Here is a 27,789-nt window from a genome sequence, read left to right as displayed (position 1 = left end):
ACGGAGCAATTCCCAGTGCTCCTCATGCTCTCACTTAACCACAGCTGTAGTTTGCATAGAAAATCCCCACATGCTCCAGCTCTGACAACATTTCACACCAGTTCTGATAAGTTCCAGTATCCACAACTGGTGCAATAACTTCCTCCTTATTTGTTTCACCTGCTCAGTCCCTTCAGGCCCACTAATGGCATGCCTGTGGGATTGTGAGAATCCTCAACCATGCACAGCAGACTTAGATGTAGACAGCATTTCTGCATTAGAAATGACCAATAAAAGAAGTGCACAAATGAATCGAATATGGTTAAAGCTCTCTCGTAAGCTTCGTGGAAAGTTCATATGTAGTCTTTCCCTCCATCAACCTTGGTGTTGGTGTTGGATAGTGTCTTTATAAATTAGCAACAGTAGAAAATATAGCGAACATTTTTCGAACAGCAAGTTCCAATTTTACAAATGTTAAAACAAACTGATAAATTACTTGAAAGCTCAAATCACTTATACTAGTGAGTTCATTATTTTACCTTTGTAGTCAGGACTATACAGGATACAGACCAACTTAAAATTAACCATCTTCACAGAATTTATTTTGCACATTATAATACACTTGGGTTTTCATATAAACCCACAAATGCAAAATGTACATTATATAAGCCACCAGAAAAAAAACAGAGATGATGGGTGCATTTATTTAATGCCTGTTCATACAAGACTGCATTATGGGTAATCTGCTATGTGTGTTTAATAAATCATCCTGGTTAGGTGGGCAGGATTAGTTTCAAGTCACCTAATGACTATATTATGAGCAGCAGTATTAAAAAGGATTAATATTAATCTGAGTTGTTTCAACTAACTGGCATAGATTGTCCACAGTGCTGACAGCAACAGCAGCACCACAAGTAATCCTAAACTGGAGCAAAAGATTAATGAGAGCTTTAGAATTCCGCCTGCGAGTTTTAATTTACTAAATGAAACAGCAGTAAAGCCTAGTGTATATCACAAGACACTCCAGTAATAAACACATCTCAAGTCTCAGATAGCTGATCTTTTGTAAGCATTAGCTATTCATTCACAATATTCTCCTAAAACTAATACCAATAAAGCCATCATGGAATTTTAGTATCAAACAAGTTTACGGTCTTATCTTAAGTTACTGCATATCAAAACATACCAGTTTCACATCAATTGTACTTTCAGCTTGAAAGAAAACTCTGTTTTATGATTTGTCTTATTCATTTAGGGTTGAAACAAACGAAACGTCGATTCTCCTGTTCCTTTGATGCTGCCTGACCTTCTGCGCTTTTCCAGCAACACATTTTTAAGCTCCAGTGCAGTAATGTCAGAGATGATGTCTTTCAGAAGGGATTTTAAACCAGGCACTCGTCATAATGTGTTTCAAGATGGCCTGAAGTCACAAAAAGGTGCAATACAGATAAAAGTCCTTCGCTTTCCTTCTTAATTATTCCTCATAAAAAACATTTAAAAGTTCAAGATAAAACTCCAAAAAAAAATTCAACCCAGTTAATAGAAATCAAAGTAAAATGCCTGTCTCTTGCTCAAAAAACACAGGACATCATCTGTACTGTATTGCAAGTCCACAAACTTTTACCATTGTTCATCACTGTTGATCTGATCTCACACTTTCATCCCCCTGTTACTTTCCAGATTAAATCCAAAACTTCTGATGGTTGTTTTTAAATTCAAAACAAAACATGAATTTTCTCTCTTTCTATCCAATATTTTCTGTCCTAAGATCAAATCTCAGAATAAAAGTTTATTTATAGTTCACAGAAAATAGGTTTTCTGGTTTTGCCTTACATAGAACTCAAACTATTCTAGGAAAGAGAATCATGAGGATTTACTAAATTAACAAAAAGTACACGTGAGAGCATGTACAAACTCCATTCCCAACTTACCAATTACAAAATATCACAAAATTAGTTTAAAAAAATGCATTGCCTAAATCACTGAAAATTGCCTCAACTTATGTTTAAAGAGCTACACTTTACGTTTGGAACTGAACTCTGCATAAAGAAACCTTGGCTGTCAGTGTTTAAGGCATGGCTCAGTCTAATCAAATAGTCACAGAAACAGGCAATTTAATCCTTTGAACTTGACATTTTAAGACAATGGCTGATCTTCTATCTCAGCTGGATTGCATAGCACTGACCCCATATCCCTTGATTCTCTTAGGCACCCAAAATTCAGTCAACTTGTCTTTATGTACATTTAATGACACAGCATGCACAACCATATGCAATACAGAATTCCAAAGTTTCACAATCCCTACTCAAGCAATCTCAGTCCTGAATGGCAATCCTTAATCCTGGACTCCAAGTAAGGGGAAGCATTCATTTATCAAATATCCTGTCAGGCCATTTAGGAACTTTATTTGATTCAATTAGAGAATCTTATTCTTCACTTTACAATGTCAATCATGATTAACTTGATATATCAAGAGCATTCAGTCAAACATGATCTAAAATTTGAACGCCAATTTAAATTTGTTTATTTTAACCACACAAAGTGCATAGGTTCCCTATCCAGTCATTAGGTAAAGCAGAGCAAGGAAATAGAACAGTATATATGTCTCGAGGCAATAATTTCCAGCAGTACACTCCATCACCTCCCATCAGCCAATCACAGAACAACACTATGATAGCGAGTATTCGTACTAGTCCAAGCCATGACACAGGAGGAAAGGATTTTCAAAAGGGTCAAAACAGTTACTTCTGTGGTTTCTAGTCTCACATTTTAAATTAAACTTGGAAATTTCCAATTACCGCTCATAGGTATGGCTGTAAGGCACAAGTCCAAGCTCCACTAATAACCATAATGGCTGCAAATAGAGGGAAGCAACGGCTTAATGGTATTATCGCTGGACTGTTAATGTAGAGACCCAGTATTGTTCTAGGGATCCAGGTTCAAATCGCACCACGGCAGACGATGGAATCTAAATTCAACATTAAAGAAATCTGGAAATAAGAGTTTAATGATGACCATGAATCCATTATCAAAAGTTGTCTGGCTCATTAATATCCTTTAGGAAGGAAACTGCCATCCGAGCTGGTCTGGCCTAAGTGCGACTCCAGATCCACAGCAACGTGGTTGACGCCTGATGTATTTTCACAGAAGACACTCGTAATTTACCAGAACTCCAAGATGTTTGGGGCAGACATGAGTGGAGTGGCTATCACTAAAGAGATGTGCTGGCGCAGCGGACAGATCTGAAGGTGGACATATCACTTGGTATAAAATCATGAGGGGCATGGATAAAGTGAATACTGAAGGTCTTTTCCTTAGGCTGGGGGAGTTCAAATCTAGGGCATATTTTAAGGTGAGAGGAGGAAGATTTAAAAGGGACCCAAGGGGCAAGTTTTTCACACTTAGGATGGTTTGTATGTGCAATGAACTGCTAGAGGAAGCAGTAGATGCAGATACCGTTACATTTCAAAATACATTTGGACATGTACATGAATAGAAAAAATTTTGAGGGATATGGGCCAAATGGGACTGGCTTAGTTTGAGAAACTTGTCAGCATGGACAAGTTGGACCTAAGGGTCTGATTCCATGCTTATGATTCTAGGACTCTAAATACCAACCAAACCAGCAACACTACATCTCATGAATGAATAAAAAACAACGCACAACAGCACAAGGTCCCTAGTGAGCCTCTGTTCACAGTTACTAATAACTCCATTAAAACTAACAGTGTCTCTGACACTGCTGCCCTACACTTGAGATATGCGGTGTATCTGTAGTTAAAATACTGAATTCTTTTCTATTTTCCTTTTCTGGTGGTTCAGGAAGATGATAGCAACTTATTCATTCCACTATTTTGTTGCAGGAATCGTGTTTGGCACACAATTACTTCTGCATTTCCAGCATAACAGTCACTACATTTCAAAGTAATCCTTTGTGCATAGTGTGCTTTCTGACATTTCTAAGAAACTTCATCAGGCATTGACCAAATACAGTCCGTTATTGGTGAGTCCGTACAGAGAAGGGTATATCAGCGTACAAGCAGGAACCTGTACAAGGTACTTTCATGGCATTCAAGCTTCAATTTTTTTCAAAATATGAACAGCAATTCTAGGCACTTCTTGTTACATTTGGTATGGAATGCATGATGCTTTGTAGCAGGGTAAAAACAATAACTGCAGATGCTGGAAACCAGATTCTGGAGTAGTATGCTGGAAAAGCACAGCAGTTCAGGTAATATCCGAGGAGCAGTAAAATCGATGTTTCGGACAAAAGCCCTTAATCAGGAATACTGATGAAGGACTTTTGCCCGGAACGTCGATGTTACTGCTCCGTGTTTTGTAGCAGGACAAGATCAGGTTCTTGCAAATTCTGAATCAAGCTACTGCCCCAACTTAATTTTTTTTGAAACTCACCAAAATGTTTTAGATTGCTGCCCTAGTGTGTCAACTGCAATCTCACAATAAAGAGTCTCTCAACATGGTTTTGTGAAGTGTAGGTAATGCATCACGAACCTTTTTTGAGTGCTTTGAAAAGGTTACAAAACAAAGTGGATGAAGATAAAGTGGTTGATGTGGTGTATATGGACTTCAGTTAAGTGCTTGATAAGGTTCAACACAGTAGGCTATTGCACAAAGTAAGGAGTTTCAGGATTGAAGGTGATCTGGCAGTTTCAATCAGAAATTGGCTCGCTGAAAGAAGACAGAGGATAGTGGTTGATGGGAAATGTTCACCCTGCTGCAAGGATTTGTTTTGGGGCCACTGCTGTTTGTCATTTTTATAAATGATCTGTGGGCATAGAAGGATGAGTTAGTAAATGGTATTACACCAAGGTAAGTAGAGTTGTGGAGAGTGCTGAAGGATGTTGAGGGGTAGAGAGAGAGACCCAGATAAGATGCAGAGCTGGGCTGAGAAGTGGTAAATGGAGTTTAATGTGGAAAAATTAAGTCGGTCACTTCGGAAGTAGTAACAGGAATGTAGCGGACTGGGGTAATGGTAAAATTCTTGGCAGTGTAGATGAACAGAGAGATCTGTGTCCTGGTGCATAAATCCCTGAAAGTTGCCACTCAGGTTAATATGGTTAAGGCATGTGTGTGTTGGTGTTTATTGATAGGGGGAATTGAGTTTCGGAGCTATGAGGTCACGCTCCATCTATATCAGATACTGGTACGGCTGCACCTGGAGTATTGCATGCGGTTCTGGTCTCCGCATTATAGGGAGGATGTGGAAGCTTTGGAAAGATTTCAGAGGAGATTTATTAGGGTGTTGCCTGGAATGGAAGGAAGGCAGGTCTTATGAGGGATGGCTGAGAGAATTGAGGCTGTTTTCATTGGAGAGAAGTTCGAGAGGTAACTTAATTGAGATGTATAAGGTAATCAGAAGGTTAGATAGGGTGGACAGTGACAGCCTTTTTCCTGGATGGCAAAAGCTAACACGAGTGAATTTAGCTTTAAACGGAGAGGTGATAGATTTAGGACAGATGTTAGGGGTAGTTTCTTCACTCAGTAGTAGAGGCATGGAATGGCTTGCCTGCAACAGTAGGAGACTCGCCAACGTTAAGGGCATTTAAATGGGCGTTGGACATACAAATGGATAATAATGAAAGGGCATAGGTTAGATTGGCATCAGATTATTTTCATAGGTCAGCACAACATCAAGGGCTGAACCGTCTGTACTGTGCTGTAATGTTCTATGTAAATGCAATTTCCATTGAATCAATGATTGAAAGGTAAAACACCACATTTTTTTAAAAAATTATTGCAAAGGCTCCTTTCACTTTCTGGCATTTAAAAAAAAATCAATACCAGATAAAAATATCAAATTAACTTTTCAAGGCATGTTTCCTTCTCATTTTAGAATACGGAATTAAAATCCTATTCAACACATTGGAATATAAAATATTGCACTCAACCAGTGCCATACATGGTTTTAATTCTTTTACTATAAGAATTTAAATGAATGCTTCATTGTAATTTTCATTATCAACAAGTTGAGAATCAGGACAACCTTGTCCGAGAGAAAAACCAAACATGAGAAAGCAGTCGATTGATTTGCTCAGATCTGTACATTTATGATGGCATTAAGTCATTTGTGTTCAAACAGCGATCAACATTATCATCTCAGACTGCTTCAAATTATTCAAAGGGATTCAACAGCAAAACATCTTTTATTGATATGGAATGGGTGGGCTTCAGAAGTTTAGCATAGCGCAGTAAGATCCCAAAAAAAAGAGTTAAAATAAATATCATCATCAGAAGGGAGGCCTGGCATTGCCACCTCAGGAAACAAACAGCAACTATGATGGTAATTTAAAAAAAACAAAATTGATGTGGAATTATTTGTAAGATCAGGGATTAGAGCCAACAATGTTGGCATTTTATATGGAAAACTGTGATTTTATTAAGAGACTCAGAAAATGAATATAACTCAACTAATGGGAAGCAGTCCAACAGATGCATTACCCAAAAATTGTTATGGTATAATCAACCACAAATTTAATTCAAACTTTAGGGCTGTAAACAGTTTAGGTCACTTTCACATGAGAATGTGTGTTGCAAATACAAAATGCTTTTGAGATAGTTATTCTTTTGCATTTTTTACAGATCACATCTGCAGTAAAAAGTGAAGTACTCTGTAAATACTACTGAGTGTTTTGCACTGACTTTTTACCATATCTTACACTGGAGGCTTCAAATTTGGCCATTGATTTTTAAAAACTGAATCCAAGTGCCTTGTTAGGGTTTCTCTTAAATAAAAAAATTCACAATTTACAAACTACACATGGGTCAACATGTTTGGCCTTGTTCATCTGTGAATACTAAAATGTTTATCAATTCATCACTGACTTCCAATAAATTTCAAATAAATATTGTAGATTAAACTTCCTGCTTAGATCAAAACTATTTATCTTTTCATCTGTAGCTTGCACATTGACTAAAGTTTTAAAAAACTAAAATTATGCCAAATCATCGTCAATACAACAATGATATAAGATTCTGATTGACTTGAACTGATTTTCAATTTATCTGGCATAAATCTTACGAAGTATTGCTGATACAAATGCATAATTTCCAAGATTTGGGGAGATGATAGAACAAGCTGCTTTAAACAAGCAATGAAAATTCAATTTGATTCGGTTCGAAAAGTTAGAGCTAATTCTCTCCACCTCCCAAACAACATTCCTCCCTCCATTACAGCCAAGAGAAAAGTCCATTAACTTCATCACTACATGGATGGCTTTGGAAAGCTTCTATAATTGTCACTTGGCTTCAAAATACTTTGTGTCAAGCACTTCCTACATGAACAAATGTTACACAAGGATATCTTTTCTTCGTTTAACACTTTTAAAGTACCAGGAAAGCCTAAGCAATTTGTAATGTACATATCAAATTAGAAATATTTGAAGTATAATTAGTAATATGTTGTGAAGCCACATTTTCCAACAATATGCAGTATACAATTGTCTATTGTCTATTACCAGTTCCATAGCTCTATGAGGACTTAATTGTAGGCTGGTGTAGCCAAAACTGCTTGAAACAACACTGAAAAAAAGGGACAAAGGACTTATTAACTATCCTATACATATTTAGCAACAAGACAAAGTTATGATTCTATATACAAATTTACTGTTGACACTCACACCACATCTAAATAAGGTGCTTGTTATTATTTTCATTTGACTATGAGCAGAAAAAAATTAACGTTAATAAACAGCAATAATTTTCAGAAGCAACGACCACTATTAAAGTAGGCACTGTCTGAGCTTCCAAAATAAATATCAGTGCAGCATTCTGAGATAAAGGCAGCCAAAAAGCATGCTCAGTGGTCAGTGGAGTGAGCAAATCACTCCCAAATGAAAGAAATTATGGAAAACCATGAACTTTAAGTCACACATACTGCAGTTGTTTCAGTCAATCTAGATGCCACAAAACTTATGCTGAAATAGGGCAACAGTCTGATGTAATATATTCAAATTAGGAACTTTTCTATTGTGACAATGCTATCACTTTAAGAGGTTATTCTGTCCTTTTTTTTTGAATGTGTTTTTAAGGTCAAGGTTGCCGAGCAGTCTACCAGAACCACGAGAGTAAATAGCTTGTGAAGCCTTGGACCAACATATGCAGCCTGAATGGGTGGGGTTGAACTCCCATAGAACCAGGATCTTTAGTTTCACTTTCAACAGTTGTTGTTGAAGAAGTAGAAGCTATTTTTCCATCTCTCAGTTACAACCAGAAACTCTTTTTTTTTTGGGGGGGGGTGGTGGTGGAGAGGAGGAGGAGGGAGGAAGAGGGTGGCTCCCACTCTGCCCACTATGAGAGTTGCATGAGTGAGTGCGTTTGGTCTGGTCTAAAGCAGCATACAAATGTTTAAAGAACAATTCAATAGATTAGTCAAATTTTCCAATTTCACAACAGTACCTTGCCGATATTTCAATACAAGTCTATGGGAACATTGTCATCATTTCAGAGTATTCAAGAAGGTTTGTAGCTCAAGTTGTGGATGAAATCGTTACCAGCTCAGCAAGCAAGTTAGGTTTGTTGGCAGACATTTCATCACCATTCTAGGTAATATCATCAGTGCACCTCCAGTGAAACATTGGTGTTCTGCCCCGCTTGCTATATGTGTGTCTGGGTCTGCTGGGACTGATGGTGTAATTCCAGGTCCTGTTGTTGGCTGTGTTTCTTAACGGTTGGCATATGGGGTCCATGTAGATTTGGACCCGATATACCAACCGCTCAGAAACTGAAGCAGCAACAAAACCAGAAATTTCACCATCAACCCCAGCAAATCCAGATGCAAAAATAGCAAGCGGGATAGAACACCAATGCTTCACCAGAGGCGCACTGATGACATTACCTGGAATGGTAATGAAACGTCAGTGAATAGACTTATCAGCTCAGCCAGCAAATCACCAACCTCATTATCAATATTTCTATGAAACCATCTCAGGATACATTTGTCTTTCTGCTACTAGACAAATACAAATAAATTCCTCTGCAATGCTACGGCTCAAATGCATAGATATCTGATGTACATTAGGTTATGTAATCTTGAATCGGTAGTTCAAACCTGAAATTTTCCACCCAACGAAATCAGTTATTCAAGCAATACTGTGTGCAGTGTGGTGTTTCCCCATAGAAAATGATGACATTGGTTTAAAATTAAATCACTGATTCAGCCTTTTGGGCTCACTCACATGCACATATTAGCTAGTTACAAAGCAGAATGGTCTGTCTGTTGGATTTGACAGTCATCTCAAAGAGGGAACGATGCATGGGGATCTACTAATGATCCCATTATAGAAAAGTCAAGCATATCCAGTGTTTTATTTATACACTTGGAAAGGAGCACGGAAAAAATACCCGTTCACAAAGGTTAAATGGCAGGGGGGTGAAGTTTCAAAACAGTGCCGAAAAGTCAAACCAAATACGAGTGATCTAAATAGGTTTGAAGGGTGAGCTTATGGTAGGAACTGGCAGTTAATGCAAAGTAATGAAGGAAGGAACTTTTAAACACAAGGTAAATTAAACAGTTTAGATACGGTAATTTAAAATAAAGTGAAATCTTAAGGTGTATAGTGAAAGCAATAACAATAGCAATGTGTGACAGAGAGGTACAGCACAAACCCCTAAAGTGGTGAATTTATATGGTATATTGATAGAGTCATACCTAGACCAGATAAGGGATAGACATATTTGAGGTTGTCATAAGCTGTCAAGTGACAGAGGCAGAATTGCACACTTTAATTACTTAATGAAGATGAAGGTGAATGTGGCATACAAGTCTGCTGAAAATGTGTTGCTGGAAAAGTGCAACAGGTCAGGCAGCATCCAAGGAGCAGGTGAATCGACGTTTCAGGCATGAGCTCTTCTTCGGGCTCATGCCCAAAACGTCGATTCTCCTGCTCCTTGGATGCTGCCTGACCTGCTGCGCTTTTCCAGCAACACATTTTCAGCTCTGATCTTCAGCATCTGCAGTCCTCACTTTCCCGTTTCGCATACAAGGCTGTCCAGATTTACAGAGAAGATGACAGGAAGGAAACAAAGACCAGCATTTATATAATGAAGGTTACTGCCTCAGAATGCCCCATAGTACATCACAATCAGGTACTTCTGATGGTTGTTGCTGCTGTGATGTAGGAAAATCAAAAGCCTATTTACACATAGCATAAGCCCATAAATAGCAGTAAGATAATAACGGTCATTTTTTTTGATAATAGCTAAAGGATAAGTTTTGACCAGGACACTGGAGAACGTGCTTCTGCTTTCTTTCATATTAATATGGGATCTTTTATGTCCATCTGAGATGGCCTTGATTTAAATTCTACATAAAGGCAGCACCTCTGACAATGAAGCACTTTTTCAGTATTGCACTGCACCAGTTTGTGTTCAAGTCTACAACAGACTTCACCCACGTATTTCCTTCTGAGTCAGCAATAAGTCACGGTCAACACTTTGAAGAAAAAGGCGAATCAAGAGAATCACATTAAAATTTAAAGTAATGAACAAACAGAAAATACTTTGCATGGTCACCAGGTGAATTAGAAACTGTTTTCCTTCACTAAATTTCTATATAGGAAATAATACTCCGTTTCCATTTTTGATACCATATTTCAAATGACCAAAAATTAATACTTGAGTAACAAATTGATTAACAATTTATTCCTGAGGGGGATTCATAAAATTTGAAGAACACAGCTCTGAAAAATTATACTAGCTATCAGTTGATGTCCACAAGGCAGAGGTCCGAGATAACCACAGCTTCAATGTGTGATGAGGATTATGATTCAAGTAACCTAGGACAGTAAGTACTCTAGAAGAAACTGAGGACTGCAGATGCTGGAGATCAGAGCTGAAAATGTGTTGCAGGTCAAGCAGCTTCCAAGGAGTAGGAGAATCGACGTTTTGGGCATGAGCCCTTCTTCAGGAATGAGGAGTGTGTGCCAAGCAGGCTAAGATAAAAGGTAGGGAGTAGGGACTTGGAGTGATGTTGGAAGTGCAATAGGTGGAAGGAGGTTAAGGGTGATAGGCCGGAGTGGAGGTGGGGGCAGAGAGGTTAGGAAGAAGATTGCAGATTAGGAAGGTGGTGCTGAGTTCGAGGGTTGGGACTGAGACAACGTGGGGGGAGGAGAAATGAGGAAACTGGAGAAATCTGAGTTCATCCCTTGTGGTTGGAGGGTTCCTAGGCAGAAGATGAGGCGCTCTTCCTCCAGCCGTCGTGTTGCTATGGTCTGGCAATGGAGGAGTCCAAGGACCTGCATATTCTTGGTGGAGTGGGAGGGGAATTTGAAGTGTTGAGCCACGCGGTGGTTGGGTTGGTTGAGCCCCGCCCCTCCAATCGCCCTCCACCCTTGAGCCCTGCCCCTCCAATCGCCACCAGGACAGAATCCCACTTGTCCTCACCTCACACCCCACCAACCTCCATATACATCATATCATCCATCGTCATTTCCGCCAACTCCAAACAGACCCCACCACAGGGACATATTTCCCTCCCCTCCCCGATCAGCATTCTAAAAAGACCACTCCCTCCGTGACTCCCTCGTCAGGTCCACACCCCCCACCAACCCAACCTCCACTCCCGGCACCTTCCCCTGCAACCGCAAAACTTGAGCCAACACCTCCTCCCTTACTTCCCTCCAAGGCCCCAAGGGATCCTTCCATATCTGTCACAAATTCACCTGCACCTCCACACACATCATTTGCTGCATCCGCTGCGACCTCCTCTATATTGGGGAGACAGGCCGCCTACTTGCAGAACGTTTCAGAGAACACCTCTGGGACGGTTGGACCAACCAACCCAACCACCCTGTGGCTCAACATTTCAACTCCCCCTCCCACTCCACCAAGGACATGCAGGTCCTGTGACTCCTCCATCGCCAGACCTTAGCAACACAACAACTGGAGGAAGAGCGCCTCATCTTGCGCCTAGGAACCCTCTAACCACAAGGGATGAACTCAGATTTCTCAAGTTTCCTCATTTCCCCTCACCTCGTCTCAGTCCCAACCCTCGAACTCAGCACCACCTTCCTAATCTGCAATCTTCTTCCTGACCTCTCCGCCCCTACCCCCACTCCAGCCTATCACCCTCACCTTAACCTCCTTCCACCTATTGCACTTCCAACACCACTCCCCCAAGTCCCTCCTCCCTACCTTTTATCTTAGCCTGCTTGGCACACACTCCTCATTCCTGAAGAAGGGCTCATGCCCGAAACGTCAATTCTCCTGCTCCTTGGATGCTGCCTGACCTGCTGCGCTTTTCCAGCAACACATTTTCAGCGGTAAGTACTCTTTAAAGGTATGGACCACAGTGCAACTAATATATACCAATCACATATTCAATAAAATCTGAAGCAGAGTATTATATCTTGTATAAAGAAAAGAATGAATACAATCTTGTCTCAAGTCAATTTGGTAGTCGTATTGATGAGAAGGATATATATAAAAATCCTATCTACTGACTGGCCTGAAAACAAATCTTATATCCAAGGAAAAAAATGTACATAGTCACATTCTGGGAAGTCCCATATTACTTCTACTTAGACTACAGAGTGGGATAAATGAAGAAATCAATTTATAATACAGAGCAAAAAGTGTACACATTATATCACATTCTCAAAATCTTGCAGTAGTATCTTGTACCATAATGTCTTGTAGTTAGGAAGTCATTTTTCCTATTCCTTTGTACACAACTCTCCACCATACATACATGTCATCACAAACAAAGAGGAATGAAATAATGAGCATCTCAAGATCATAGAATCCTAACAGGGGAATAAAGGCCAGATAAAGCCTATTCAGCCCATCAAGTCTGCATCAACTGTCTGAACAACATATCCCAGTAATGTCATGTTTACCATAGCTGACCCACCTAGCCTGCACATCCCTAAACACTATTTGTATGGCCAAACCACTTAACCTGCACATCTATGGACTGTGAAAGGAAAGCAGACCATCCAGAGGAAATTCACACAAACACAGGGAGAACATGAAACTCCACAAAGTCACTCAAGGTTAGAATCGAACCCTGGTGCTATGAGGCAGCAGTGCTAACCACTATGCCATCTGAGGAAAGAAGAAAGAGGAGGTTGCCCATTTACTGACAATATGACCAGATACTCAGTTTAGTACTATCTGCTCCCTTCCCCCTCTGCCATAAAGCCAAACAGCACCCTGCTGCACTTAATAAGTTAACACTTCAAATTATTTGTATTAAGAACTTTATGCTGGTCTCTGTTTATATGCCGCAGATGCATCAATGAGGGTTAGTCTTCGGTCAAGTAAAATTAGGAGCTACATTCATTGCAGGAGACGTACCTTCATATCAGAAAGATCTTGGCTATGTTTATCTCATTATGGCTATATTATTCACATAATATATCAATGCAACAGTGACCGAGTTGCCCACAAGAATAGTTTTGACATTATATCATTGTTTTACATTTACTGTATGCAATAATGCAAACAGTAAGAATTCACCATTCACTGAATCAATGGGAATAAATACAGCCACAAAGTAACCCCTCAAACAAGCAAATGAATACCACTTTCACAGAACACACGAATAGATCCCAGATTGGTTGACAATACAGTGTCTATAGATGCCTACAATTTCACTGGAGTTACAATCACTAGCTTGATTGAGGAAATTCTGCCTTTTAAAATTATTTTTAGGCAGTAGATAAAGCACTGCAACAGGTCATAATGAAGCTAAATGTTATAAAACAGAATGCAGGGGGAAATGAGGTTAAAAAATTGAATCATAAAAATACTTCAAAATTTCTTACAAATTGGGTGAACTGTGAGATTTTAATTCACTGAAACTGGCAAGCAACTCACCCTTGCCTAACTGGTGAGTAGAACTTTCCAGCACTTGTGTGTATTTTATATTATATACAAATCATATTAGTATATATCTTCCATTTTCAACAGACAAGCATTTACTTTAGAAAGTAAACCAAGTTAATTAAGTATAACATAAGCAAAAACATTTCCACTGTGAATCATTACTGTTCATTCACTGAGACTGACAGAAACCATCTTTGAAATTTTATTGAAGTGAGTTCAACATTTGTCTCCAAATGCTTCCAGCAGGGCTACTCACTTGCAGAAGCAAAAAAAAGTTATAATGCTGATTTTTTTCATGTATTGTCACGTTTTGAGTTAACTTTACAATGCAAGGAACAAAATCCATGGCAGCAGTGTCTACAGTTCATTCTGCATATACAAGGTCAACCCATCAAACCTGACTGCATCAGTGACATGGAATGCTGAAGTGCACATATTTCCTATTCAATGAGGAAAAAAAGCTTTTCAAGTTCAATCAACTATAAATGTTGCTTTGTTTTTATTTGCCAATGAACTTCCTGGAACCCATTATAAAGCTGTCAAGTATGTATATTTAGCAATAGTAGCACAGTCCTGCCACTGCGCCAACAATCATACCATCTACAACAAACAAAAAAACAATCCTGAAGCAGATCGCAGAAAACATTGTTTTCTCCTCGCAGCTCAAGCCCCAGCTGTCAGTATGCATAAAGCACAAGACTTCAGGGTAAACATTGCACTTTTAATACATCTAAGCACACAGACCGTTTTTCTTCTAAGTTGCATGTCAGTGCTTTTAGCTCCTTGCTCCAGCAATCAAATTATTGCTGCGTTACTTTATCATAAAAATTGGAACTTATCGTGAGAAATGTCTGTCAAAGAGAATATTTTATATAGGTAATATTTTAAGACGACAGAAAAAGGAAAGCATTAGCTAAAACTTTGCATATTTAATTCCCAAATATGCCATGTCAAGTGTTCTTGCACACAGATCCACCAAAAGGTAACTGCTGAGCTTGTCACTTTCCTCTCAGAAATGCACAGACCCATGTTGTGGACAATTCCATGAACAGTCTCTGACACTGTAACCGAAAGTTCAAGCTTCACAACTCAAACAAAAGTATGATTCCTGTATGGTTACTATGCTGCCAGAAGAATAACAGATACTTTGTTCAGTGATATACCTTGATCTCATACACACAAGGGGCATATTCTGATGAAGTCAATCGACTTCGCATAGGTCTTGGAACCAAGCATGAATCTCACTAGTTTCTAGGGGTCAATATTATACAACTGTTTATTTGATGCTTGCAAACTGTATTTGAAATATGATACATACAAGTACTAGTAACCTTGCAGCTGGGGGTAAAAAAATCCCAGAGCATTTCCAAGCATCTATTACATTGAATTTGTTTAAAAAAAAATGTAGCATATGGCAAACATAGTTAAGTGCACAGATAATTTTCTCATATTCGGCTCAAGACCAAATGGAATGTAGAACTTCCTGATTCATTTCAATGAAGAATTATTTGGGTTAGGATAGCAAACATACCGACTATAGTAGACTAAAACTCTGAAAAACAGAGCAAGCATTTTGATTTGGGTCATAAATAGAGCTTGCAGTTTTCCTCAACAGACGCATTAGGAAAATTTGGAAGACAAAGCATGACCAGGCAGCTCTACAGCCTTCTGGTGTCAAGTTATAGGTGACAATAGCATCTGGGAACAGCATGTACATCTTTCCTCTTGGCTACAGAAGCATCAAATAAATGAACTTGGGATCAATTTCAAGAAAGCTTCTACTCGATCTTTCTCTAATCTAGATACATTGCAAGTAGCCTTTCATAAATTGCTGCTAAACTGCAACGATTATATTTGACTAAATGAACAAATATTTAATTATGCATAACATGTCCAATCACTCTTGTCTCAGTCAGAACAATATCATTTTGTTCTGAATGATACTGGCAATATTCTGTTTAGCCGTGCGAACGTTCTAAGCTGCCTGTTGGCACGATGCTTGTTTTTCACTATTTTTTAAAAAGTACAATGGTAAAAACATTTTCAAATGTTTTACATGAAGTAATCCAGTGTGCATTTACATATTATCTAAATCCCAGTCACAGAGTGCCAATGCATTCCAATCAAACAAGAAGGTACTGCACAGAAAGTAGCAGTAACTGAGTTGTGAGCAGTTAGTTGGGTCTTGGGTTCACAGAAAACCAATTAATTCAATTCATTCTAACTAGAGACAGAGAGGAGGACACAGGGAGGGAGGGAGAGAGAGAGAGACAATACCTAATAAACTTCACATGAGACCAAGCCAGACTTATCCCCCTGGAGGACAGGCAACCAACTTTAGGAGAACATTAAACCTTGTGAATATAATCAAAACCACAAACAACATTATTTCCCATGCTGGAAATTGAAAGTCACAAAAGCATAAAACTCTAAAGCTAACTACAAAATAAATTTGAAATTTTACCCAGGCTTCAAAGTGTTTTGACTTAAGCCACAATCATAGACAGCATTTATATGTCTGGAGACATAGAGAATATAATTCCAAAAGAATGCTTCATTGAGAATTGCAGATAATTATTTTCAGTTTCAAACGTATATGTGCAAATTCTGGCTTCAAACAATGTTAAGTGCTATGAAGAACCATCAGCAAGGAATGCTCATTCTTGGACTGCGCAAGCCAATTTATATTTTGTTTCATATAACGCAGCATCGGCCCTATGGTGCAGCAGCTAACTTTGGCAATATTTGGACTTTCTACAAATGGCCTGCTTCACAATACCATCTTCAAAAAAAGCCTGATCAATATTGTGAATGGTCTTTTCAGGATCTGAAATTGTAAGAGAAAAAGGGAAGGACACATAAATGAAGTCTATCCCTCATACATGGGACTGTAAGATAAGATCCTTGGGAGTAAATCAATATTCTCTCTTAGTACAACTATCTGATACATTAATGCAAGATTTGAAATGAAACATACAAATGAAGTTGCAATTAAAACACTCTGTTACAGTGAAATGATGAAGACAGTTTTATCATGGATAGAAATCAAACTTCAGAAATAAAATAAAGTTCTGGGGAAACTCAGCAGCTCTGACAGTATCTGTGGAGAGATAAATAGTTATGTTTCAAGTCGAATGTGACTGTACTTCAAATCTGAAGGCCATTAAAATATAAAAACTCTTAAGCTGGCTACAAAACAATTTTAAAGCCTTTAAATTTAAGTCAGAATCATAGGCAGCATTCTATCATAGGAATGTTACAGGACGGAAACAGACCCTTTGATCCAACTCATCCATGCAGACTAGATATCCCAATTAAATCTCGTCCAATTTCCCAGCATTTAATCCATATCCCTCTCAACCTTTCCTTTTCTCACACCCATCCAGATGCCTTTAAATGTTGTAATTGTATCAACCTTCACCACTGCCTCTCGCAGCTCGTTCCATGCGTGAAAAAGTTGCCCCTTAGGTACCTTTTAAATCTTGCCCCTCCTACTTCAAACCTATGCCCTATAATTTTGGACTCCCCCACCATGGGGAAAAGACCTTGTCTACTTACCTTATCTATGCCCCTCATGATTTCATGTAACGCAGAGACCCTCAGCCTCTGACGGTCCAGAGAAAGTAGCCCTAGCATATTCAGCCTTTCTCTGTTGCTCAAATCTTCCAACCCTGGCAATATCCTTACAAAGGTTTTCTGAACCCTTTCAAGTTTCACAACACCCCTCCTGTAGCTAGGAGATCAGAATTACACACAGTATTCCAAAAGTGGCCTAACCAACTTCCTGCACAGCTACAATAATGACCACCCAACTCGAACTAACAAAGAAAACTTACCAAATGCCTTCTTCACTATCCTATCTACCTGTGACTCCACTTTTAAGGAACAATGAACCTGCACTCCAATGTTTCTTTGTTCAGCAACACTCCCCAGGAACTTACCATTAAGTGTATAAATCCTGCCAATTTGCCTTCCCAAAACACAGCACCTCACATTTATGTGAATTAAACTCCATCTGCCACTTCTCGGCCCACTGGCCCATCTGATCAAGATCCCGTTGTAATGAGGTAACCTTCTTTGTTATCCACTACACCTCCAATTTTAGTGTCATCTCCAAACTTACTAACCATACCTCCTATGTTCACATCCAAATCATCTGTCAACTGCAGATGTAGAAAGTATTGGCAGACTATTAACAATTAAACTTCAGAAGCTACTGATCACCTTTCCACAGCACTCCATCTGTTTCCCTATCCTGTACTTGAGATAAAAAAAAAAGTTGAAATGAAGCAAAATAACTAAAAGTTAAACCTCATGCTTTAAGGAATCCTTCTTGAATTTAAACACATACAATCAAACAAAATGTCCACTAGTCTCACCTGCATAGCAGTGTCTCGAGTACATGGATTTTTTAAATATGCTTTTGCAAAAGGAAAAGCAGAAGAAATTGTGTTGAAAAATAAGGATCCCTGGAGATGATGTTTCTTTATATTATGAGCGCACACCCGATTAAAGATATCAAGAACAAAAATGTTTGATGGATTGTGCTTACACGCTAAATGTTCATATAGATATGAAGCAAGTCAGAAGTCACATGACACCAGGTTATAGTCCAACAGGTTTATTTCAAATCATAAGCTTCCAAACCGCTGCTCCCTCACCAGGTGACTTCCATCCCAGTCTAACACCTGTACCTCCACATTGTAGGATACAAGTAATCAAAAAAAGTCATTGTTTAATTCCTCAGAAACTAACCATATCCAAGGAGTAGGAATGTTGGAAAATTATTTTCCAAGCTTAGACAGCACTAAATCATCTATATGGCACATCTAAAAACCAGATTTTTCCAATATGGTATAGAAAACAAACTGAGTTATTGCTGCATGGAACAAATTGATTTGAATAACTATGACAGCAGAATTGTTCAGATGAAAACTGCTGCTGCATGATTTTCATCAGCAAAAAGTGTACATTGTAGGAAGAGCCAAAGACATCTGGTCCAGTCATTGGTAGCAGAGCTGCTGTTTTCACGCTCACTTTGCCAGTAAGCAAATGGATTTACACAGCTTGACACAAAGACAAGCTCCACTACACCCTGACTGAACTAGGGAACTAAACTTGAATAGACAACTGTTCATTCCCATGGGCTAGGATGGGTAACTAAACAGTAACTAAACTAAACTTCCACCATGAACAAAGGGGGACATTTCAAATTACTGCAAATGATCATTAACCAAAATCACAAAATTAATTCTTAGAATAAAAAGCAAATTTTTGTCATCCAAAGCAGTCAAGAATGATTTGATTTATTTCATTCCAAACACAAGCCTTTTTATTCGTAAATGATTATTGCTTTGGAGTTCTTAAGGTCCTGCAAAGTTCTACGTACACGTGAAACACAATACATTTTATATGATCCTAAAGTGGTACACCTGTTAAATTCAATCACTATCTAGTTTGTCAAACAATGCTCAGATTTAGTTAAAAGTCTCTCGGAAGAATCGTCTGCAAGTTGTGCACCTCTACTGATTTGATCATTCAATCTGCAGCCTTTTTAAATTAAAAGAGATTTCCTTTTTAATTCTAATTTCAAACCTAACTGAAGATACATGGTGAGCGTTCTCAATTTTAAGGAAGAAATGAGGCAGTGTTGTCTGGGATGTTTACTTCTGTATCACAATGGCTGTAACTAGTGTCAGAAGTGCATTTCAAACAGGCATTAGCAACAAAATACCTTAAAACAAAATGTACTTCAATGCATTTATTTTTATCCATTCACACAACACAGACACTGACGGGCTAGCATTTACTGCTTATCCCTAATTGCCTTGTGAAGGTGGTGGCATGCTGCATTCTTGAACCACCTCAGTCCATGTGCTACAGGCACATGGAGATAGACAATGTTGTTAGGGATGGAATTCCAGAATTTTGACCAGTGACAGTGAAGGAATGCTAATATATTTCCAAGTCAGGATGATGAGTGGTTTAGAAGGGAATTTGATGATGGTATTATTAGAAAACTTTTCACTGTATATTTCATGTAAAAGTACACATGACAATAAATTTCGATTCTATTCTACTATTTATCTGCTGCCCTTGTCCTGTGATATTAAAGGGTTAATTTGCTCTGCTGACCTGCAAGAAATTGAATGTCTCGGGGGCAGGGTGGGATGTCTCTGTTCTACAGGTAGAATGTAAGTGAATTTACATTCCCATCCTCACCATTTAGAGCCTTTACATGGCCATCTCCTACTATTCAGAGATAATTTACATTTGTATCATCATCTTATTCAAAATCAATAAGAACATTACAATTGGAATTTTGACTGTTCCCTGTAGTTAAGAAACGATTCACAACAGATTTGACCATGAAGCGATGATTTACATTATATTGTTTCTGGAAAAGATGTGGTCACTGCATTGTCTTGAGTGCCACGTGACTGTGGTGGAATGGCTGAGGATTGTTTTGTGGGCATTACTGACTGTGATGTAAAGATTTTGTATAAAAGAAGATTGATTCCTTTGTTCAGAGAGATCTCTTGACATGTTTTGCAAGGACTGCAAAGTGTGTTAACAGTTTCTCCACAGCTTGTACTGTACTTGCTTAATAAAATTTTGGTTGTCACAGAAGTTGGCATGTTGTAGTTGCATCAAGTATTTAAGAGTCTCTAGAAAAGAAAATACAATGGTCCTTCTACGTGGAAGCAGATTTGGGTTAGAAGGTGATGTCTAAGGATCTTTGGCTTATTTCTGCCATGCATCTTGTAGACAGTACATGCTGCTGCTGAGCACTGGTAGTGAAGGGAGTGGATAATTATAAATGTGGCACCAATCAAGCAGGCTGCTTTGTCCTGGGTGGTGTCAAGCTTTTTGAATGTTGTTGGACTGCACTCATCCAGCAAGTGGGGAGTATTCCATCACACTCCTCAGGAAGGGAGTAACCTGCTGCAATATTCCTCCCCTCTGATATTTGCAGCAGCTGTATTTATATGGAGTGTCCAATTGAATTTCTGGTCAATGGTAACCCTCACAATGTTGATAGTGGGGGAATTCAATGATGGTAACATCAGAGATTAAACTGACTGACCTGTAATCTCCTGATCTATCCTTTTCCCTCTCTTTCAATAATGGTGCAATGTTAGCAGTCCTCCAGTATTCTGTAGTTCACCTGAACCAAAAAGGATTTGAAAATTACTGCCAGAAAACGATATCTCCTCCCTTACCTCCTTCAATGGCCTGGGATACGTATTACCCAAGCTTGCAAATGTATCCACATTAGAGGTTGATACATTCTATTTTGCAAACTCCATTTTGGAAAAAGAACCAGTCTGACTCAAGATTGGGAAAAAGACAGACTCTGACCTCACACCTTTAATGCACTAAGCTGAGATGTCACTTTTTTTTACATAAAACCTTAAGTAATCTTGAGAATGTGACTTAAAGGTAGTTCAGAGATTTACATATTAGTGAACCAAAACCTGTAACACATTCTAAAAGATGAAAGACTTAACAACAATCGAAGTTTAATATATCACTTCAGTTGCATGACACTGCAATCTTCTACTATAAATTCGGTGTCTTATGGTCCTGCTTCACAGCTACCTGATGAAGGAGCAGCACTCGGAAAGGTAGCGCTTCCAAATAAACCTGTTGGACTATAACCTGGTGTTGTGTGATTTAACTTTTTCTCCTTAACAATGCATTAATACATTCTATTCTTCAACTAAACTCAACAATGATGTGTCTGTGTAACATGCTAAACAACACTTTTCACTTCATCTTAGTGCAACAAAGTTCACAACACACAGAATACTAATACACAGAAGCAGCAGGGAATTATGAAGACTAATGGAATGTTGGTCCTCATTTTGAGGGGGATGGAGTATAAGAGTTGTAAATCAAACTACAGTACGACACCTGGAATATTTCAGAAATTACTATCAATGAAGTCCTGCTTTTCAATTTCCTACTTAGTTTCCTAAAGCGTGTTTGTAAGGCTTTATTTCTCTATCTTCATACATCATTGATCCCAACATAAAAAAATGATATCTGGCTGTACATCCATTCCATCAGGACACACCACATCATCATTGACCCTGACACTAGGAAGGCAACATACCATCCTTGAGTCATGCCTATGGCAATAGGAGCACCTGTCTATGCCCCACTAATAAATCCTCACGGTGGAGCTAAGATGATAGTGATCTGAAAGGTCTGCTTGCTGAGCTCTATTTCCCAGTTCAGGCAAAGTAACACTCTCACCTCCTCAATTAAATTACTTCTATGAAAATTTGGTATTTAAAAAGAGCTTCAGAATCTAAAGAACTTACACAAATCCTACTATAAAAGCTTACTTGACTAAAGAAATATGACAAAAGGTAAAAGCCCCAGCAATTCCCAACATACGGGACACTCACCTGAGCAGTCAGGCAGTTCCTCAACTCCCTCTACCAGCCCACTAGAGTCACTCACTCACCTGGGCCTGACTATGGAGTTTGCAAAACACCGAGGGAAGATTGAGTCATCAATTGAAAAGAAGTTCCAGGCCAGACTGGACCCGGTTACAGCCAGGCTCCAAAAGCATGAGGAGCAACTGGAAGGCCTAGGGTGCCCAATGGAGGAAGTTGAAAGGGGAACCGGAGCTTCCAAAATAGAGATCGATTCTACAAAAGAATGAGTTTGAGTATAGGAGGGGCAGGTACTTTTACCTTACAAGAGCATATCGATGACCTTGAAAACAGAGATAGACGGAAGAATGTTCGCGTGGTGGGGCTGTCGGAAAGAGTAGTGGGAGACCAGCCAGCGATCTTTTTTGAAAGCTGGCTGCCGCAATTTCTGGGCCTGGAGACTGTGGCTTTAATTTACTTAGGCTTCAAAATTAAGTTTTTCCAGGACTTCTCTGCAGCTGTAATTCAGAAAACGAAGACCTTTGATGAAGCCAAAAGAAAACTGAAACACCTTGGTATCTAGTACTTCCTAAGATACCTGGCGGTGCTTCGCTTTGAGTATGATGGGTCTGTGTATTCTTTTGACTCCTCCAAAAAAGGTCAAAAAATTTTTGGACACTTTAAAATAGACCAGATAACTTAAAGTATGTGGACAATAGTGTTTTTTTCTCCCCTTTCCATTTTAAAGCGATGTTGCTGAACCCTTTTTTTCTGATATGAATGAGGATAATGTATGCTTGGGGACCAGGTAAAGTGTCTACTTTCTTGTTAAGATTATTTTCTTTATTTACTTTTCTTCTTTTTTTGGCCTGAGTCTGGGATGCAGCTCAAGCTGGAAGGAGATATGAAGATGTTTTGGGGATATGTAAGTTGCCCCTATTGGATGAAGGTAGAGCCCCTTGTTAAGTGTGTTGTATTTGATTTAGTCTGTTTTCCTTTTGTATATGTAGTTATTAGGATGTTAGAAATAGTAGTTTTAGCTTATGTATTTTTTTTAAATCTTTTGTGAATTTTCTTTGTTTACGCTCAACAGTTATAAGTCAAGTTCTTCCTTTTGGAGATTAAATGATGTTACAGTGTGTCATGGCTAATTGTGTCCTCAAACAGTTTACCTGGAATGTCAGAGGGATCCATTCGCTAATTAAGGGGAAAAGGTATTTTGTAGAGAAGGTGGACATTGCCCTTTTACAGGAGACTCATCTCAATGATAAAGGACATTTGAAACTGCAGCAGGGTGGATTTGACTGGGTGTACTTCATATCCTTCAATACTAGGAGCAGGAGAATGGCCATACTCATTGGGAAGAACCTTTCATTTAAGTTGCCAGGGCAGATTAAAAATTCCTATGGGGGTGTTTATCATTCTCAAGGCCTCAAAAATGGAGAAGAGCATGTTTATTCAATGTTTATTGTCCTTCAGTGCATCTCCTTTGAAAACATGTATAGGGTATAAGCAGATAGGGAAAGAATTAAGTTCTGAGTTTTGTGAAACAAGAGGTTCAGCTGAACATGGCTCAGATCAGATAAGAACTTGCAGTTAACAATGGGGTGCTGGAGGCAAGGGTAATGTGTTAACAAGGTGAAAAAGCATTCATTATATAAAGCCATTAAACAATATTGGAAGCATTCAGTATGCAAGGTCAGTTTAACAAGGTAAAAAGTATTCATTACGTGAAGCCAGTCAAGGTTAAGAACATTTATTGTGTAACAGCAGATAGCTTAATCTTTACTATTGACACTCGCCGATTGTAACAGTCATCCAATCAATATGCATGTGGATGCACGTTCCTGCAAAATGACAATAATTCATTAAGAAACTGCTGTTTGAGAGAGAAGACTGAGAAATTAAAAGATACCAGTCAAGTTCCCTTCTATCTTTTGTTAGTGACTGGGCTGGTAAAGGCCTGCCATCAATATGGCTGGATATGAGGTCTCCCAGGCAAAATGTCCCCTCATGAGACTGCTACTTTTACATAAATTGAAAAGTCATGGAACATTGCCATAATCCGATAATTTTTAATACAGTTAAGGCATGGAGGGGAATGCAGCAGAGGGACAGCAAAACATCCTTTCCTACCCCTATAGCTGATGTGCCGGGTTTTCAGTCGGGGATAACGGACCCAGGATTGAAGCTCTGGACAGCTTGGGGAATTTCCTGTTTGGGCAACTTATTCGAAGGTGAAATAATGATGCCGTTTGACCAAATAATCCATAAAAATGGTTTAACTAACAGAGACCTCGTTCACTTTTTTTTCAGGTCAGGAATTTAATTCAAAAAGGGACCACGCTTTTGACTGACCCCTACAGATCCGTTATGGAGAAGAGGGTGCTTTGGGCTAAAAGTACCCTATTAGCACTGTTTATCCTATGTTGCGAGGTGATCTTTCAGATTGAGTGGCTTTGTGTGGTCTGGGAAATGGAATTAGGGGTTGAGATCTCTATGGAGATGTTTGTGAGAATGCAAGGAAGATTTTGATGTGTAATGGGACCCATGTCATGCAGATAAAGATTTTACATAGGGACCATCTGGCCCCAGACTGTCTCTCAAAATGAAGACACTCCCACCTTAAATTATGCCCCGAGTGTAAAATCAGCATTGGTACACTCACTCATTTGTAGTCTTGCTGCAGGCTCCGTATATACTGGAGTGCTGCGGCAGGAGTTATAGAGAGGGTCTTGGGAGTTGATGTTAAGATTGAATCTCCCTCTCTCTCTTTCTGGGCCTAACCAATAAATCCTCTCTAGAAGCTCATGGGAAAAAGCTTTTTAATATTCTTGCTTTCTGTGCAAGGAAAGATATTCTAATATGTTGGATCTCAAACTCCCTTGGGTCTGTTGGGTCAGCAGAGGCTTATCATGGGACATATTCCTCTGGACATTTTTTTTTAACAAGTATGGTCCACCGGAAAACTGAACATTTTTATAGGATATGGCATCCCTTTCTGGGTTATTTGGATGTAGATTAATCTGCCATGTTAACTGAAGCTTTTGTGTAGCCATGTTTGTCTGATCTAGCGTACTTGATGTCCTTGAAGGAAGAATTTTGAATAAATTTGTGTGCAACATTTAATGCTCTCGGAGGTCGTGAGCCAATGTTTTGTTGTGCTGAGCTGTTTTACTTATTTATTACCTTTATTGATCTGCCTATTTTGCACTTAAGCATAGTTGTGTTTTGTTTGTGCTGTAGTGGGTTTTTTCCTCTTTTGCTGTCATTTACATTATAGTAACTTCTTTCCCCATTTGTTGATGTTATAGAGTCAGAGGTAATTTTTTTGTAATTTTATAAAAAAAAACTCTTTCTATGAAAAAAATCCCCACCATTTTTTCCCTTCATTCCTCCCTCCAACCTGAAGTCCCACGGTTTTCACGGTGACTGACCTCTATCGAAGCACCATCACTCTCACTATTTCCCAAGGCTGAGAAATGGTTTGCAGGTGATTTTTTTTGGTTGAAAAAATATACTCATTCATAAAAAAATCTTTATGTACATTCACAGGTACTGAAGTAGTTCTGTACAGATTTTGCATATTAAGAAAAACAAATACTGAAATTTGACATTTCCTGTAGTTGCAAAACCCAACGCATTTCTTAGTCACGTGGAACACTATTTACATACACTGAGACAATGAGGGGGTCTGACAACTGAACAGACCTGAAAAAATTGTTGCTGGAAAAGCGCAGCAGGTCAGGCATCATCCAAGGAGCAGGAGAATCGACATTTCGGGCATAAGCCCTTCTTCAGGCTGAACAGACCCTCATCATATTTTGGCTCAAAGACTGTAGACTACGGCAGCAGCTGCCCCAACCTTTATACTGCGTTACTCAACACATAGGCCTGGACCTTATGCCAGTTGAGGTCAACTCTACACTGGAAGATCAATAAGTTACAGGCAAACAAAAGAATATCTTTCACCAAGTGATGGTCCTCAAGACGCAAAGTTTGACTTGGTGTGCATCTGGGGAACAGCCTACACAGGACAAGAGTCCTGCATCATGGAGCTACTCAGGATGAACCTTGACAAAAACCAATGCATATCTCTTCTTGGCAAAGGCACATTCAGATGGAAATCTGTCATTCCTGATGAAGGCCTTTTGCCCGAAACGTCAATTTGACTGCTCCTCGGATGCTGCCTGAACTGCTGTGCTCTTCCAGCACCACTAATCCACAGTCCCTTCATAGTGCAGCCACATTGAGGTGGCGTGCATAAAGGATCTGATGGGCAATGTCCTTCTCACCACTACCCAGGACACATCTTGGTGTTTGTTTGAAGGTTCTGGCAATGAGGTAATCTGCCAAGTGACTTTGATGGTCTACTTGGGGAACTGCATGACAATATTCCTATAACACAAAAATTAAAACTAGACAAAATGTAATGCAGCAGCGAAACAGACATTTGAATACAAAAGGAATAAATGGCAACTACTGAAATATGAACCTTGTCACAGACCTCAGAGGATATGAGCACATGCATGCATCTATGCGATTGTTCATATTCATATAATTGGGAGCACTTAAAAGTTAAATCTGTTGCAATTATTAGAGGATTCTCACTTTTTTGCTTCTAAAATGCACACATTGTAGATGATTGTAGCACAGACATATTAGAAAATTGAGTGATGAGCAGCGACCAAGTGTCAAATAAACTCAAATACGTGGGATCAAACATTTTCCATTAACCAATGTATCACTGATAACTGTGAAACAAAATTGGCTGAAATCAAACTATGATATAATATGCATACAGCAAATGACTGCAAATAGCTGAACAAAGACCAATGTAGCATAAACCATGCTAAATTGTTCATAAAATGGCTCAAACGTCAGGTCATTTTGTTGCAAAAACACAGATAGACAAAATCTATCTTTAAATGTGAAACTAACTGAATTAATTGGGAAAATTTAATTTTTCACTTGGTACGGCATGAGAGCAGGTTTCAAGCACAGAACAAAAATTTGAATGTTTGGATGCAATAACATAATAATAAATCTAGATACATCAATAAATACTGACAGGGTTTGTGTTTTAAGTGGTTATACAAAAACTAGTCAGAGTCATACTGCGTGGAAACAGACCCTTTCAGTCCAACTCATCCATGATGACTACATTTCCCAAACTGAACTCGTCCTTGTTACCTACATTTGGCCCATATCAATCTAAACCTTTCCTATTCATGTATCGGTTTTAAATGTTGTAACTGTAACTGTATCTATCACTTCCTCTGGGAGTTTATTCTACATACAAACTACTGTATGTGTGAAACCATTGCACCGCAATCATTTTTGAAACCTTCTCCTCTCACTTTAAAAATATACTCCCAAGTTTTGAACTCGCCCACACTAGGGAAAAGACCTTTGCTATTCACCCAATCCATGCCCCTCATGATTTTATACACCTGTATGAGATCACCCCCTTAACCCCCTGCACTCCAATGAAAAAGTCCCCACCTATCCAGCCTCTCTTATAGCTCAAGCTCTCTAGTCTTGGTAAATCTTTTCTGAACTTGTCTCCAAATTCAGG

The 27,789-nt window shown here is 38.9% G+C and overlaps 1 protein-coding gene across 7 annotated transcripts in view; it reads right to left on the bottom strand.

Moving 5' to 3' along the window:
- Positions 1 to 27,789, bottom strand: part of gbf1 (golgi brefeldin A resistant guanine nucleotide exchange factor 1) — a 256,975-nt gene that overhangs the window by 178,720 nt on the left and 50,466 nt on the right. Inside the window, exon 2 of one of the 7 annotated variants that reach the window (XM_060854387.1) lies at positions 20,912 to 20,992. The exons of the other annotated variants lie outside the window; for them this stretch is intronic. The gene's annotated coding sequence lies outside the window, so the exon portion shown is untranslated. The remainder of the gene's footprint in view (positions 1 to 20,911; positions 20,993 to 27,789) is intronic. 7 annotated transcript variants of the gene reach the window in all.

The sequence above is a fragment of the Hemiscyllium ocellatum genome, chromosome 43 (genome assembly GCF_020745735.1).
Source record: "Hemiscyllium ocellatum isolate sHemOce1 chromosome 43, sHemOce1.pat.X.cur, whole genome shotgun sequence".
Classification (NCBI taxonomy): Eukaryota; Metazoa; Chordata; class Chondrichthyes; order Orectolobiformes; family Hemiscylliidae; genus Hemiscyllium; species Hemiscyllium ocellatum.
Note: the sequence above shows the minus strand (reverse complement) of the source record. Positions and strands in the feature narration are given on the sequence as shown.